Source organism: Varanus komodoensis, unplaced genomic scaffold (assembly GCF_004798865.1).
Source record: "Varanus komodoensis strain SLA01 unplaced genomic scaffold, ASM479886v1 scaffold22, whole genome shotgun sequence".
Lineage (NCBI taxonomy): Eukaryota > Metazoa > Chordata > Lepidosauria > Squamata > Varanidae > Varanus > Varanus komodoensis.
In genome coordinates, this window is record NW_025335606.1 from 7,130,311 (window position 1) to 7,148,685 (window position 18,375).

The following is an 18,375-nucleotide window of genomic DNA, read 5'->3' on the forward strand; positions in this document are numbered from 1 at the left end:
GTTATTTCATGCGGGTATCCCCATAAAGGGAAAACAAAAGAGTTAAGGTGCATCTTTCCCTTTCACATTTTTAAACACTGGGTCCTAAATTCTGCTTATGTCAAGAGCTTGGCAGGAGTTCAGATAAAAGCCAGATTTTGACAACCATTTCAAAGGAAGACAAAACCAGTCCCACTCTGTAATTTATAAGAATGTGGGTGAGGCTACGTACAAACTGCCATGCTGTGACAGAAGCCCAGCAATGCCAGAAAAGGCCACATACCCTTTTGCTCCTTAATAATGGGACAGGTCAGATCCTGGACTTCTGGCTCACATTCTGGTTCACAGGGTGGTCTGAAGAAACCCACAGTCTTTCGATTTGACAGATGACCCAACACTTGGGCACACTGAGGTCTATGCCTCATTCATTCATTCATTCATTCATTCATTCATTCATTCATTCATTCATTCCCACCTTTTTTTCCTTTCAAGGAACTAAAATGCCAGTTTGTTTTATGTAACTTTTGTGCCACAAGCAAACATATTTTGCACCATCACATTTTGAGTATCTTCTGTACATCATGTGATAAGTATGCCAATAAAACCCATTTTGGTTCAAAACAACAAAATGTGGGAAAGTCAAAAGGGGGACCAACAGCTCTGCAAGGCACTGGGTGTCTGGGTAAATTTGCATGGGATTGTGTTATAAAAGGCAGAACCCAATGACAATTACCTGGTTGTCTGTGACAGGTAAGAATAACTTTCAGGTAATGAGCCAGTGAAGGTCTAAAAAACCATACTGTGCACATTTATGTGCGTTTCTGTGAAAATGAATCGAAGGTATGATCCAGTACCGCTTAATCATTTCGACTGGTTTCAGAGGGAAATATTTAAGCTTTTGCCTACGTAAGCCTTTGCATATATAAATTAGAGAGACAAAAAGGGATGATCTTCGACTAGATCATGCCCCATGGTACGCATGACCAAGTGGACTAAGCAAACGTTGATTTGTAGGAAAGAGGGGACTTCAGCAGGCGAAAAGTGGATGTCTGCTTTGCTTTCGCAGCCCCAGGGTGCCAGTCTCTTTCGGCCTAGCTGGAACACTTCTGGAGCATTTAGCACTGCTGTGCTCCACCACACACAGTTGTGTGTGTACGACTGGGCTGGGATCCCTATCCCACCAATGCACATTGTGCTTCTGGCAGCTATATGGCCCCTTTTGCAGCTATGGGAGAGGAAATCCGAGACCCTCCGCTGTCCCCTCTAATTGCATCCTGTCATCTGCAGCTGATGGGGAGGAGGAGGAAGCCCCTCCCACGGTGTGAGGGCATCAGCACTTGTACGTTCAGAAAGCAGAGGCAGATTGGTCATGCTGGGGCCTCTCAACAGGTCTGCACAAACAGGAGGGTTGCAGAGTTTTGGCCAGAGAATCCACCCCCTGCTCAGAGCAGGAATTTGTCACTGTTCAGCCTTTACCTGAATACCTCCACTGACGTAACGCCCACACCTTCCTTGGCCGTTGGTTTCAGGGTCTGACTCCCCTGACCATTGGAAGTTTTTGTTAAAAAGAGACTCCTCACTTTTTAAACTGCTGCACATACAATAGATCGTGTGAGCAACGTTTGGTTATCAGAAAGGTAATGCTGTGTTTCTGAAATGAAACTACTTCTGTGCCAAAACTACTGCAGAAACCAACAAGACGGCACAGCGCAGGCCCGCTCCCCCCACCCCATCCGCTCATGCCTTTGCAGTGCTTACATTATTTACCTAGTCGGCCACAATGCCCTCCCCATCCCCCTCCAAGCAAAGCAGATGTCTGAGTTGGTGGCTTGGACAGGAGTATGCAGCTAGACAGGTCCAAAGTTTACCAGACTGTCTGAGCCATCAAGTCTGTGATCAAATGCAAAACCACAGGAAGTCCCCATGAACAGATGCAGTTCAGAAGCAGCCGTGGCTTCACCACCACTTCAGTGCATTCCCCACCTCCCAGAGAAACCTACAAGATCACACAGATAGCAATAGAAGATCGTTTCTGGGGTTGCTCCAGAGGGTTCAGTGCGACACAATCTAAAGACTACTGTAGTACATTAAAGATCTGATTACAGACTCCAGCCCTTTGACTTCTTTTGCAAGAACTTATTTATTTAAAACATTTCTATACCATCCTTCCTCAAATCAGCCTCCAAGCCAGCTAATATATAATGCAAAAGTATAATTCAAAGATCAAATATAAAAGAGATCAAAACAAAAAGCAGGCTAAAATTAAACAAATCAACAGCAGTTGATGGAGCCAGGAGAGGTAAAGCAATGGCAGAAAATAATCACCATGGCACCTCTATTTAAGCAGACCAAATCCAACTCGCTGCTGAAAAGGAGCACCCAGTAGCTACCTCTGAGGAGGCCGTTGCAACAGTGGGGGGCCTTAACAGAGTCCCTGGACGCCACCCATCTTGCTCCTAACTGTGGGCTGGCTCTGCTGGAACTGTGGGCTGGCTCTGCTGCAAGATGGTGGCCCTCTGGCAACTTGGGCTTCATTCAGAAACAACACAGAAGTGAGCAAAGACCTCCAAGTGCTGGAGCAACCTGCTCAGCTCAGAGGGTCTCAGCCGGCTGACGGCCACACTCTGACATTTCTGAATGCTCCTCTACCCAGTCAGGAACCGGATGGGCCTCAGCATACACAAGGGCTCTTTCTCACCAGTGCCCTTGAGGAGAGGTCTGGCCACTGGGCGTGAACCTGTTCCTTCCTCATTCGTATTGCATGACTCCTCCTGCAGCGTGTAAAGTGGCCATGACAGTGATCACGCGTCATTATCCCTTTTTCGGTCTGTACTTGCAGGATTTGCAGCATGTGTTTTAATCAAGGGCAGTGTGAACAGCTTAAATGTGTCTTTGCAAGCCCATGTGTCCTTCCAGTCAGGCTGAGGCTTCCCAGTGAGAAAACGCCATTACTAAATGGTGCCAAAAATCCGCGTTCCATAACCAGCTCTGATTTCCAGTCTCTGACATGTTCTGTATGGGCCCCATCCTCCTGCTGGCTGCCCTACTCTGCAGTAGGGAACACCTGACCATTCTACATGTCCTATCTCCAGAGAGACAAAGAATCCATGTTCAGAAAAGGAAAGTTAAACTATCCTGGAAAAATCAGTAATTCTTTGTGTACTGGAAATGCTTTCAATTTGTGCAAAACTCATGAAAGCAACAAGCCCAAACGTTTGCAAACAGCAATCCACTCATTCTGGGGTTGCTGTTCTGCTCAAGGAATCTGGAGTGATGTTTGCCACTGTCTTTTCTAGGACACTGGGCAGTTTGGATATTCTGTGCAACCAGCAACTCCTTTCAGGTTCCAGCAGCACTGTTTGCATTGCTTTCCTTTTGCTGCCGACAGAAAGTCGCCTCAATGCATATCAGCTGGAAGTGGGGACATGATTCGGTTGAAGTGTCCTCGTGGTATGCAGCCATGTCTGCCTGATAGTATCTTTATGCCTTTTTTGGACTTACCCAAGAGACATCAACTGTGGAAAAACTCACAGTCGAGAGAGACAAAGCAGACCAGTGGAAATTTACGAGGCAAAGCAAGGTCCATTCTCTTTCATCTGCAGGCAGGCATGCCCTGACCCCACATGCTTGTAACTGTGTCAATGCCAGGTAAGTTGAACGAGTCGCTCCCGTGACCACCCCTTTTTCTGTCACACACACTTGCTTCCTAGAGACTGCTTAGGACTAAAAAAACCGATCATTTGCCAGCCTGGGCAGGAGCTGCTCTGGGCTCGTATCTCAGCATGTGTCTCAGTGACAGGGCAGAGGCTTTGGATAGTCTGCCAGGTTCCATTTCCAGCTCCTCCAATGAAAAATGGACCTGGGAGAGCAGGGCTGAGAGCTGCTGCGGGTCAAAGCAGACATTACAGGGCAGGACAGATTAGTGGTCTGGCTTGGGAAAGGGCAATTTTATTGATTCATCCCTTCTTACAGTGCTTCTGTATGGAGAGGGTGGGGTTTTGGGTAGTGTGGGATATTCTGTGGTCTCCTGCAGTGAATCCCCTAAACTTTTAGAGAAGCCACTTAGAGGCAAGGCATCACGGCATGTGACAAGGCCCCTTTACTTGCGAATTTCCTCCCTTCCCATATGCAGAGAGGCTGTCCTTTTGCTCGTGCCCCAAGTCCATACCCCATGTCAGCAGGAGCAGACAGCATCCCTCTGTGAAGTCCATAAGGCTTATTTGAAGCAGAAAGGGGTCTCTTGCTATGCTCCAAACTGTTTTTCACCTGTACAGCCACATGGAAGGAATTGTGCAAGGAAGCTGAAGATGCATCCATGCCCAGGAACTGTATGAACTCTTGATTTTGTGCAAAAGTAGAAGCACAGGGAGAAACAGCCCCCCCCCCAAAAAAATTCAGCACTGTACTTTACATTTATTGGATTTAAATATAAATTTCCCACATTTGTCTCACTGTCACATCAAACTGGCACTCATGAGCTTTGTGTGGAACAACAGGATGTGATACTATGAAACAGCATATGAAAGGCACAGAAAGCCCTTTGGCGACTCCCTCAATGTCTCCCTTCCTGATCCAGTCTAGTGGGCCAACAGCAGCTCCAAAGATGCTGCCTCCTGCTGCTTTATTATGGTATGAAGCGGAAGGCATAGTCATGGCCTGAAAGGAACAACTTGCCCAGCCATCGTCCATACCTGTGTTCACAACAGAAACTTTGTCTTTGCCAAAGATATTTCCCAATGCAAATCAACACTGGGGAATCATGAGGAGAGACTGAGAGAACGGGGCATGTTCAGCCTTGAGAAGAGAAGACTGAGAAGGGACATGGTATCCTTCTGTAAGTCCCTCAAAGGCTGTCACAAAGAGGAAGGTCAAGATCTCTGCTTGCTGATACCAGAGCGTATCCACTGCATACCTGACCGACACCTTATCTCTTGCTCCGTAATGTGTACCAGGGAGCAGGGATACAAACCAGGAACGCCGAAGCTCAGGACCAACACACTCTTTCTCAACAGAAGACATCTATGGGATCGCATACTGTTTCTCAGTGCATTTCAGGAACTTCACAGCTCCTGGGCCACTGTCCTGGATGCCACCAGAATAGTGCCCTGATCTGGACACTGGCCTGACTTTGTAGCCCCACAGCAAAAACTCCCAGAATTGGACCAGTACCTATTATAGTCCTCCATCAAGCAGATCACTGGTTTGTTCTGGGATAATTGGATAAATTTTCTGGGCCATATTCAACTAGAATAGAACATCCTGTGATAACTCCTCAAAACCAAGGATCGTCCACAGCCTATGTGTTAGTCTAAAAGGTGGGACAATTATTAACATATTGCAGATGTGGCACCTACTGAAAGAGGCTTCAAGCCTGAAGAGACCGGTTAATGAATGAAGGGAGGAAAATAATAGCTAATTTCTACTGCCCCTGAACATATGAGCCAAATCCCTTTTGTATATTTGAGAATTTAATATTGGATGAGAAGGCAAAACTGCTATTCATAGCATGGACATGCTTTAGTTATATTTGTCCAGTTACAGACATGAAGCAGTCAGAAAGACGTCTACTTCTATAAGCATGTCCTTGTAGATGTTCTTTTTACGATGCACTGTCTAAATTATGTATTTGGGCTGAAGTCTCAAGAGTGCAGATATGACCTTAATAAGATAAGCAAGTCACAGGTGGGAAAGAAAAATCAAAGTTCAATGTGCTATTCCTATGATGGCCCTGGATACTTAGGGACAGAATATGTTAGTCTACTTTGGCTGAAATCCAATGTGAGCTTAGTGGGAAGTAAACCAGATGGACAGACTGGAACTTCTGAGCAAATATGTGTATGATCAGACAGTTGACAGAAAAACTAAACACGCTCCATTTATTTAAGTGGGAAATTTAAACCAACATTCCTCCCACTGAAATTAGGGGAGCTTGGAAGGGCTCATCTTTGGCTGGATCGTGTCCAGCTCTTCCGATAAAAAGGGACAGGGGTTAATCGAAATACTGAATGCTGTACAGCTCGTTTCATGTCTGCAAGACTGGCAAGAAGCTATTAAAGGTATTTCTTGAATCTGCCCCTGCATTCTCTCAGGGAGGAGATACACAATGCAAGCAGCACAATTCCCTTCACTGAATCAACGTCCACACACAAGAGACTGCACACAATTCGGCAAATCTACAGAGTGCGAAACATGCGCAGACAGACCAGTAAAGGAATGGTTTAATCAAAGGAATTGCTTTTGTTGTGTCCTTTGTATTCCGGGACGAATGCAGATAAAAGCTGTTTAGAGCAAAAGCATGGAAGTGCAATTACATGTTGATGTAATGCAGATCAAGAGGCTACAATCTGAGAATTGTAAGGTGTCACTTCACTGCAATATTTGCTTAGGTCCAATGGGGGAAACTTCCTTGCCTTTTTATGTAGGAAATTCCGTGGGCACAAGCAACGCTCTCATAATGGGATTAGACATACAAGGCAGGGCTATGCCCTACGTGACAGAAATGGTTGACAAGGAAACTTTCAAGGCAGACATATTGAAAAACAATGGAGGAAAATGACAAGATCACACTAAACAAATAAGCAATAAACTACTGACCAAAAGCCCTCCCCTCCAAAACAAAATGGCTCTAGTTCCTGACCTTGCTAAAGCATTTGTGACCCCATTAAGCACACAAAGTGATTGACTGCTCAGACAGATAAGCAAAATCCCTTTGTATGTTTTTGAGTTTGGGGAATTAAAAACTGAAAAACAGAATAATCCCCAGACCTGCATTTCCCTGTTATTAAAATGCAGTAGTTGCTTATTGTCATCTTTGCCTATTAAACGAACGGAGATGAGCTTATTAAGGGCTACCCAGGACAGCCTTTACTGACAGGAAATGAGCACGCACTGCTTCCTACTGAGGGATTTACAGAGCACACTGGTCAACTCAAGGCTATTTTTGGCCACATTACAGAGGAGCTCTAGGAGCTTTACAGCTAAAAACGTCCTCTTTTTGCCCCCGCTTCCTCACTGAAATGCAAAAATCATGCGAGGTGAACTGAGATCAATGCATTCACCTATAGGAGCAATTCATACACATTTGAACTGCCTGTGAGATCCCTGGTAAAGCTCGGGCTGGCCTACAGAATGTCCTTTGACTCCCTAGGAAAAATGACCTCAGTAGTAGGACTGGGGAAGACCCCGTGCCTGAGAGCCCAGGAAGTCACTGCCCGCCTGAGCAGACACGACTGGGTTAGATAGATCAATGGCCTCACTTCATACAAGGCAACTCGTATGTGACAGATATACATTTAAATTTACAGACACCTGGGAAGCTTTGCATGTCACACTAGCCCCCCCTGGCAATAAGCTATGGTGGTCTGGTTGCTCCCCAAACAGCTGGTGGTGTGCCTGAGAGACGGCTTGGCTGACTGTGGGCTGTGACCATCAGTCCTCCAGACTGTCTCCCATGAGACATCCCTGCTGAAACTGGCTTGTCTCCTCCCTGTCATGACTGCAAACACTTTCAGACATGTGGTGGCTTCCCCCAACACTTTTCTCTGGGCAGGGGTGGGGGGGGGGCTGGGGACCACTTTTTGCACTCTCTGCAGTGATGGGACCCTTGAAGTGCCCAACTGGTACAGTGGAGATGCTGACGCTGATTGTCACCTTTTTTGCAGTCCAAAAGTATGCCTATTTTGCATATTTCCCCCCAGTTGGATTTGTGCAAGTCTGGAAGTGCGCCCTCTTGTGGGTCTGAAGCAGGACGCTTCATATGGGCAATTCCTGGGGGAGGAGTCACTGTTGATTCAAAGAGGTTTATTTTTGACTGCTTTCTGCTGACAGATGTCCAAAGGCAAGCTGTCAAAGCTAAGCTGCAAGCAATCTTTGATGCCAAAAGGGGTTTGTCCCTCTTCCACCCCTTAGCAGTATGATCCTCAGGGTTTTGAGTGTATCATGGCTATTGATCCCAGTGCTGCCAACTTTCCCATCCATGCCCAAGATTCCTAGTCCTGAGGAAGATGGAAAATGCACCCCCCGAACACCCTTTGACAACTGTCTAAGGTAGGGCTTTCTTTGAAAGCAGAGATTTAGGTAAGCAATTTGGGGTAGTAGAACAGTCGTGTATACAGGCATACATATGTTTCCCTGTCCAAATTATCCTGCTTTCCCCTGCTTAAACCCCTGCTTTCAAAGAAGGCCCTACCTTTAACAGCTGTCAAAAGGCAAATGTCTGCAAAATTGGTGCGTGCATTTGTTACCTTCAGGTGTTTGGAGTCTCCAGAATGAGTGGAATAGTTTGAAGTATGTTATCTTTGGCAGGGGACACTCAAAGCTATGAGAATCACACTGTGAATGGGTAGAAAAGGTTTGTACCTCTTTTTGCAAGCAAAGATCATTTGCTTTTCCTTGACAGTTCACATATTGACAGCTATCAGAATAGCAAGGTATTCTGGAGCGTCTCTTTCAATGTGCATCATAGGTACCTGTTGCACTTTGATAGCAGGATAGTGCCTAGGTGAGGCTTCCTATTTGAGAACCACGGAAGTGTGGACTTCTGTACTTATAGCAGATGAGAAAAATAAAAATATTATGAAAGAATGGTGTACTTTTGGAGTGCAAACTTCTTTTAAAGAAGGAATGTCCAATCACCTGGGAACTTCAAAGGGCCTGTCACTTCTGGTAGCTCAGGCAGAAAGGTTTTGTTTTGCTTTTTGCCATTCCTGAGTCACACTTGGCTTGCCTCTTCCCTGTACCTATGCCCCAGGTCTGGATGACAAGATAACCCAAGAAGAGTAAAACAGCCCATGGTTCTCAGGGTGAATTGTTTGGGAAAACCACCCACCCACTCACCCAGAGGAAAGTGGTTTGAATTCGGATGACACAACAACCTACCACAGCCTGTTACCCATACTGGGTTGTGATGCTGTTTGAACCAGGTTTCCATGCTATTAACATAAGCCTGTAACATTTACCACAAGTCCCATGCAATGACAAAAAAGTCAAGGCATTTTGCTTGCTTAAGGGAGTGTGCAATCAAACCTACAGAAACTTAATGAAAGCAAAAAAAATGGGTATTTTTTTGTAAGCAATGCCCCCCCCGCCCAATTTGGTACATTCACAGAAATGTGATTAAAACTCAAGCAACTCTGCTCTGCTGTTTGTAAACTTGGCTGACTCTTATCAGCCCAATCCACCAGCTCCTGTCTACAAGGCCGGAGCATGTGAGGTAATACTGGATATCTGATACTAAACACTTCTGGGATTACCAGAGCCTCATGTACACAAAATGTGGACATCTATACATTGCTATTTACGTGGATCTTAGAGAGAGTCCTTGTTAAGAATGAAAAAGCTACCCACAGTTAGTTGCACAAAGCTTCAAAGGTTTCTCTAAGCTTATTTCCCACATCAGGAAAGAAAATATTTTTGAAGTTATGTTTCTACTCCCTACACATGTACATGTGCGCACGCACACACGCACACACAAAGTTTGCAATACTTTTGACACTCATCTTTCCTTCAGGGTATTGAGATAACCTATTTTTATATAGCTAGCTGAGAAAACAAGAAGAAATTCTGAAAAGCTAAGGATGTTTCCAGGCTTGGATTATGCTGACAATGTTTCTTTATAGTTGCAAAAAAAAAAACAAAAACAAAAACAAAAAAACAAAAAAAAACCAGAGGAAAAGAAAGTTTAGTGAAGTAGCTTTGAGATTCAAAAGCATGTTCAAATAGCAAAAATGCTTTCACTGGAGATTTTCTCTGTGCAGGTAATTTTATATGTTCTCAGTGCGTAGTGAGGTGCAGGAAACCTAGTTTCAAATGCATAAAACTTTCCTGATCACAAACCACTAACTTTTTCACCATAACAGAAAGTTTTTACATTAAAAGTATTTGATATAAAATAATAGTATAACAAAAATTGCTAATAAATTTAAATAAGAATTACTATTTAAACAATGGGAAAATGAAAATGCTATAAATAACACACAGTAGAAACATAACATTGGGGATAAAAAACGGGTGCAACTGGAAATGGAACTTATTATTCTAGAAAATGAGAAAATCTCATATTCTATCATATTAGAACAGTCTAATGTTCTATGATTCTATTCAACAGGCTAATTCCATGATTAAAGCAACATTCCATATCTATACATCCATGCCTGCACAGATAAGCAGGAGCACATGTGCCCCTTTAACTAGGATGAGTGACAGACATGTGCAGACACACCTAACACCGTTCTGCCATTATATACCTCAAACTTAATTTGCTTATTAAAAAGAAACCTGTTATTATTCAGTTAATACTTGAATATGTGGCATCCATAATCTGCCTGATAAGCTTCAACCAGTAAGATATCAATTGCTGCAGACAGAGCAAGTTGAAAAGTGTTGAAAAATGACACATTTGCACTTTTTCCTTCAAGGTGCAAGACAGCCTGTCACAGAATTCTGGAGGGGTTCAAAAGATACTATGGTTTTCATTTTCTCTTTTGAGTGGCTCAATGGAACGATTTTGGGGTTCCGGTGCATGGGATATCCCATGATGTGCTTAAGTAGTGATCAGAAGATTCTGCCAGCACTTTTGCATAGCTGGACATAGTGGAAAAATATGTATAAATCAGGATAAGAAGATTGAAAGCTCAAACAAACAGTGCTTGCAGTAACAAACAGTTCAGAGAAGGCTGATCTAATCCGGCACAGCCCGTTCCCATAGTGGCCAATCAGTGATAAGCGTTTAGAGGCATGGGACCTTGGATCCTGGAGTTAGCATTCAGCCACCATACCTTAACAGCCAAAGAGCCCTCTCTTCCATGAATTTGCCTAATCATCCTTTAAAGCCACCTAAATTGTGCGCTATTGCCAACCTACTTCAGGTATGCATTTTTGTCAGCCCTGATTCTCCCATTATTTTGCCTGAAAAAATCTCTTTCTACTTTCCCTACCCCACCTATCCATTTTCCCCCACAATCACCTTTTTCTAAACTAAACAGGCCCAAATGTTGTAACCTACTCTTGATAAGAGATTCGCTCCAGCTTCCCGATCATCATGCTCGCCCTTTTTCTGCTCCTTTTCCAACACAGCCATATCCTTTTATTGATGTTTTTGCTGAGCTTCATATCATGACCCTAAGAGCCCTCTCCTAGTCAGTCCTGTTATCTCACGTACCGTTGATGCATATGTGAAGATGGATTTCCTCCCAGTGGCATCACTTTATGATTACTTACATTTAACTCCATTAGCCATGTTTGCATTGCCCATTTCTCCAGACCGGAGAATTCTTTTTGTAACTCTGCACAATTCTTTTCTGTTTTCACCACTGTGGATAATTTGCTGTCATTACCAAAATTGGCCACCTTACTGCTCACCTCTAACTCCAGGTCATTTAGGAATATATTAAAAAGCACTGGTCACAACCCCGGGAGACCTCATGTCTTACATCACTCCACAATGAGAGCCATTTATTCCTAATCAAGGTTCCTGTTCTTTAATTAAGTCCTGATCCATAAGAGGTATTAAATATGGATTGTTGTATGGACGGATTGTTCTAAAGCAAGCCACTCTTTTGAGGGGGTTGAAAAACTGGGCAGTATTCAAAGCTGCCTATGCACCTCTGCTTATAATGATCATGCGCAACCTGGGACATAAGTAGAAACATTCATTTCCAGAGCCAGACAGGTTAGCGAGGCTCCCTTCTGTGAGGTCCACTGACTTGCACTCTTCCGGAGATAAAACATTTTGGCTCATTTCTGGGCTTGCTTAAGAAACTGCTAACTTCCTACTGCAGTTGTTTCTAAAGGGAAATATTGAATAAAATGCATTACTAAATTATTTTTGTCCATTATTTTGCTTTTATGTGACAATCTCTATTCCTCCCCATTTAAAGGAGGCTGTTCATGATTTAACAGTAAAACTTATATTTTTATAAAGTTATGAGTAGAAGGTTACAGAAATTAAATTTCAAACTTTGGCTTTTTGCATATACTAATTTATTTAATTACAGTGTGGCTTATTTGAATGTATTAAGAAGTGCTCTAAAGTCATGCACCTTAAGCTATCATTTCCTCATAGTAAGCTACATACTTACCAATATCAAGTCCTGGTTTGAAGTTATTGTTGCTATTATTATTTAAACAGAAATAGTATTTCCTGGAGCCCCTGCTCTAAGTCATTATAAAACATTGTTGTCAAAGGGAATAAACCTAGGCTAAAATGGTTGAGATTTATAACAGAAGGTTAAAGACTTTCGAACGGACAGCATAATGCTTAAATATAATTCCATGCCCCATCTTTGGAGCTGGAGTAAATCAAATAATCTAATTTTAATATAGTCTTATTTTGATACAACTGTGCAAGATACCATATTTAAACTAGTTTGAAGCCGATTTGAAACTGTCTAGAGATCAAGGTTTCTTCCAAAAGAGGATTTGTCACTATAGTTTTTTTTGGGAATTCTAATAATTTTTATCTAGGACTGCTAAACTCTGTTCAGAACTATAATCCCAGGATTTCTTAAATACGCCTAAATCCAGTCAGAACTAGAAGTGTAGACACCTCCTGGCTTATTGTATAAGCCCTGTGTGAGTGTGGCAGTGGAGCAATGCTGCTGCTTTGCAATCTACTCCAAGTTTGCAGACATAAAATTACACAATAAATGCCTGAAATTAATTGTAATAACCATCACACTGCTATATCAATAATATAGTACTTTGGGGTTCAAGCTTTGAGATATTTCAACAGAAGAAAACATTGGACTGGCTCTAGGAACTGTGCTGATGGATTCTGAAGGAACTGCCAAGCTCCGACGCAGATGTTACTACTTTAAACCACAGCTGACAAAATGGAAGCTAGTCCTGACAGCACAAACTCCTTTCCATCTCCACTTGGGTCTTCTGCCTCAAATACCGCAGCATTCAGGACCAGTCCTGGGTCCCATGTCATGGTGGAAGTGGGAGAAGCAGCAGCATGGCCAACTCATGTCCATAAGTTTCCCCATTTTGCATGAAATATCCAATAACAATTTCGCCATAGATCAAGGTTCACCAAATTCAAAATTCAGGGATTAAGCACACAGGGCCCCTGCAAGCTAAAAACCTTCTTTCGCATTTAAAAATAGCCTCCATGCTTTTGGGTGCATCAAAATCCCTTTCATGTGGTGGGTGGCAAGAGGAATGACACAGAGTGGGTCAGTCTGCATAGTTTTCTAACGAGGAGGCTCCAGACATGGTGCAAAAGCGATGATGACATCACTGCAGGAGGTCCAACCAGCCAGAGACACACTGATCTGGACAGCTGGCCCAAAGGTCCCACCTAGGACCCAGTCGCTGGGGCATGTAAGCACCACATGGCCTCTGTTCCACATGCTGCAAGACGACGGGGCTTCTCTGCCTGCCTGCCTGCCTGCCTGCCTGCCTGCCTGCCTGCCTGCCTGCCTGCCTGCCTAACCATCTCCCAAATGAAACTCTAAAACCCTTTCCCTACCTCATCCTTCCCAGCAGGCTGGTTGCAGGAGAGAGAGCTCTGCGGAGCTCATTTTAAGCTTGGTTTGCATGAAGTAGACAAACGGAGCCAACACTGATACCCGACACCTCCCCGCCACATGTCGCCTGAATGCGTGCCAAGACTCTTTTGCTTGCGACGGGGTAGGGTAGGGAACGACCCCCAGCAAAACAAGTGCCTGGGGGTGAACAGTGGCATAAAGGTCTAAAGGAAGACGTTCTTCCTAGCACTGGTGCATTTTAATCTGAGAAAGCCAGACCTGTAAATATTATAAAATGATAACAATTACTTAAGAACAAGAGACAGACTTACTGTCACCAGTTGTTAACTTTCTGATCAGGGCAGCCTAGGAAGTGGGTCCTTATCTGTCTTAGTTCAGGACATGCTGACTAACACCCCTATTGAGGCAGCAGACCTTTGGCTCCATCATTTTTGTGTATTGGAAAATGTACGTGGCTGGCTGACATTATTCCCTTCTTAAGTAACTGAAGGTCTCAGAAGCGAGCAGGGAATTGCAGGCTGGGTTCAGAAGGCCAGACATTAAAATGGGAGAAAAATCAAATTCATTTTTATATTTAGAGAAATGAGGATGCATTTGCAACAGCAAGGTCTTTGAAAGTTCACTGTTTTGGGAAAGAAACTGAGTGACAGACAGACAGACAGACAGACGGACGGATGGACAGACAGAGAGTGGAGGAGAGCGATGGGCTATGAACAAGGATCAGACCCTGGATGGAGGGCATCTTGTTACTTGCTTTAAGGTGACTGTGCTCTTTCAAGGCCGCAGAGCGGAGATTCATGGAGGGCTAACAAGCCCTGATCTATAACCACATGCTCCTCCTGAAAGCAGATCGGGGAAGCAGCATTTCTCAGACCTGCTCCTCTACCTTTCCGTGGCTTTCTATACCTGCTGACCAAGAGGGTGCTGGTACCCCAGCCAAATTATCCTGGGATGCATTCATCAGATAGCTCTCTGCCTCTGCCCATTTCTATTACTATTTTTATATCAGTAACATTTACACACTGCTTTGACAGCAAAAGGAGAAGGGGATGGCAGAGGATGAAGTGGCTAGATGGAGTCACTGGGGCAGTGGGTGTGAGCTTGGGTGGACTCCGAGGGATGGTGGAGGAGAGGAAAGCCTGGAGGAGTATTTTCCATGGGGTTGCAATGGGTCGGGCATGACTTTGCGACTAACAGCAACAACAACACACTGCTTAATAACATCTCCAAGCGGTCTATAGAAACATCACATTTAAATAAAATATTAAAGCACTTCCACGGCAATAACCATACAAAGCACATTTAAAATACACTGCTAGAAACACTGTCTCCTATACATCTGCAGCCAAACAACTGGCTAGTTAGGGTTCAAATTATCATGTGACATGGACGTGATGCTATCTGGCCTTCAATTACCTCTTTAGGATTCTCAGGTCACAATACTGCACTGAAAGCAGAAAACAAGTCGAATTTCCACTGGGGCCCATTCAATATTCAGGACCTAGCCACCCAATCCTCATGAGGCCTCCATCTCCCTCCTCATTCACTTTATTCTCATCAACAGTGTGCAACTTCTTGTACTGCAACGCCTTATGTGAACTTTTGCGGCCATCTTGCTCTTCCCTTTGGCTCTTCCAGTCCACAATTCTACCAAACCTAAGTTTTCCTTAGGCTCAAGTGTTCAGGCTACAGCCTTCTCTACCCCACTTAGCAACCCTGTTTCTTGACCAGTCTTTCTAGCATTCCACTCGCGCTGCCATTTCTTATGCTTAGCTCCTTCTCATCTCAGTTCCTCCTTCGACTTTTCCTGCAAATCTTGTTCTCCATCTAACTTTGCTTCAGGCTCCTCAATCTTAGTAAATTGCCTGCTCCACACCCTTCCTGTATTCCTGTGCATGGTTTGAAATTGAGTCAGACTGACAACTCTTCTTTTCCTTACAGAAACTGGACTACACAAGTGCTTATTTCTCTGAGCAACTAAACACATTCCATAGCATCTTATCAGCTCAATAACCACTGGAAGCATCACCACCACAAGTGCAATACAGTATTGCATTTAGATCCAGAGCTTCCTTGAAGGAACTCTGTGTCACACACATGGGATTCTATCATTTCATCCTATGACTAGAGTCGGTGGAAAGTGAAAGTAAGCACCTGCTCCAAACCATGGTTCTCTGTTGTTTATCTGGAAGCTCAGATTGTGACAGGTTCTAGATGACGGTTTGCAAAAACCATGGTTTACTGTGATGTCTGAATTATGCTCGGGGCTGACATTCTACCTGTTTGCTACTTTCTCCTTAAATGCAGACATATTTGCTAGGAGATGATGTCCCAGAAGGTGATGATGGTCAATTGTCTGCATCTTTCTAAGACCAGTCCTGAGGGGGATCTGCAGATCTCATCTCCTCCTCCCACTGCCTCCTCCTTGATCAGTTTGCAATTGAGGCTGCTAGGAAAGATTCTGGAGATATTTTCAGTAAGTTGCTAACATGAATGCCACTGACAAATATCTTTCTGTTAAGTTTCTGTATGACCCAAGTCCTGCAGCCTCTGTGATGACTCAGTGTCTGGCCATGAAAAGGGACTTGATGTGGGCAAGCCCAAACGAAACTGAATGCAGCAACACTGAAGTAATGATGATGCGTCTCTGTGTCTTGCCCTCTCTTTTCCTAGGAATGAAAAGACCAATGATAACCTTTGCATGGTCAGGGTTTTTAGGGGGTGGAAAAGAGAAGTATGCAAAGCTGTGTGATTGCAGACAGATTACAAATCATACAGGCTGAGAAAGGACTGGGTTGCAGTAACCAGGCCACGCAATGCTCGAAGTAGACTCAGCCAACATCTCCAGAGTTCAACAAGTTCAACTCTCACTTGGCTACTTTTGATGGCTGGTCTCCACTTCCACTACCCTTCCTGGCAAGAACCAAAGCAAACTGTCTCTACTCACTCAGTTCTCATCTACAAACTACGGGTATGATTTCCAGGAAAATGCTATGACAAGCTAAATGGATATTGCAGACTGAGGGCAGCTCTCCCACAATTTAAAAAGGATTTTATACCATTTGTGATTATGTTCTGTGTTTTAGGATGCTAAGTTTTTAATGGTATGTTAGATACAAGATCCAATTGGTAAATACATTCAATGAATGCATAGATAAGTAACTCAAAGATCATTTGATTGAATGGCTTGTTTTCATTAGGGAGTCTAGCCCTAAACAGAGGTGAAAGAAAACAGTAGTCCTCCCACACTATTTCAAGATGGATATAGGCAACTGACTACAGAGAAAATTCAGGAATCTTCAACAGGTTTGTGACCTGGGGGTGGGGGATTAAACCTGTTATTTGGATGTGTCTAAGGCAAATATCTTGCAAAGGGACAGAAATCCAGTCATACTCTGAAAACCGGAAGAGGGAGCCCAGCCAAGAGGAATTTAATATGAACTAACCTGCATTCAGCTAATCACTCCACAGAGTACCACTTCTCTCTGTTGCTAACATGCTGTCTCAGTAATTTCATCAGAGACTGACAGATCTACCTGAGACTTGGCAAATTAATGTACCATACACCTTGCTGGATTCAGCAGGTGCACTGGCACTGCTGGCTCACCAGCCCATCTGCTGGTCCAACACCTTGGATTCTCTCCTATTTTGCTACAAAGGAAGCCCCAGATAGGAAACCTTAGCTGATATTAATTAATCAAATCAATAATAATATTGGTAATAAATAATTATGATCAATATTAATAAAGGAAGGATACATCCACTATTTGTTTTCAGATGATGCAACTGGGTGTGGTAGAGCAGGTATCATCTCGGAAGGGGAACCTGCCTGAGATGAGAGAGAAGGGGCAATACCTCTACGAAGGTGACAGTTGTCTTCCCCAGTTTTTTTGAGTGCTTGTATTTTTCACTGTTCTTAAAAACTGCTGCTTGTATTTTTTTACTGTTCTTAACAACTGTTAATCGGAGCACATGGTTCACTGGTGAAATGGCTTCCAATGTTTCGACTCTAAGCAGGCCTCCACAAATTCCATGCAGAACACCAAGCAGGCCACACATCCTTGCCCCAGGTCTGTGGATTGCAGAGATCTGAGGCAGGCAGGAGAACTGATCTGAAAAACACCCAACTCCTTTCACTCTGGCATGCACAGGGGACTTGTGGAGGTAAAAATCAGTGGCGCAAGCACAACTAACAGCTGGCTACTAAAACAATTTCCTAAAACTTTGTGCAAATGACTCCAATCTTTGCTATAGTCTTAATAAGGAAGTTTCCACCCAATCTGGTCCCCAGATTGTGCCTTTTAAAAATGTTTTTGATAAAAGTCTATGGACCACATCATCTAGACTGAACTACTGTGGCCATGGGATTCCCTATGTGCCACATTATGCCAGAAATAAGGCTGTTTGGCTAATGAAACCTGGTCACGCATTTACAATACAACCAATGATCTGTGAAGGCAATTATACAGTCATGGATCTATAGGATTTTGATTCCAGGCATTCCTTGAAATGCATTTTCTTGGGCTCCTCTTGGGAACTTTAACATGTGTTTCCTAATTCTCTGGATCACGCATACCTTGTTGACTAAAATGGGGTATTTGCTACTGGAAAATAATGTATTTTTTCCTATCTTGTGAACTGCCCAGAGAACCATTTTGGTTAATAGGTGGTGGTGGTTGTTGTTAGTCGCGAAGTCATGTTCGACCCATCATGACCCCATGGAAAACATTCCTCCAGGCCTTCCTGTCCTCCACCATCCCCCGGAGTCCACTTAAGCTCACACCAACTGCCTCAGTGACTCCATCCAGCCACCTCATCCTCTGCCATTCCCTTCTTCTTTTGCCATCTATTGTTCCCAGCATTAGGCTCTTCTCCAGGGAGTCCTTCCTTCTCATTAGGTGGCCAA

The 18,375-nt window shown here is 43.8% G+C and overlaps 1 protein-coding gene across 6 annotated transcripts in view; it reads right to left on the bottom strand.

Moving 5' to 3' along the window:
• DYM (dymeclin) overlaps positions 1-18,375 on the bottom strand; it is a 223,858-nt gene that overhangs the window by 2,370 nt on the left and 203,113 nt on the right. The window lies entirely within an intron of this gene.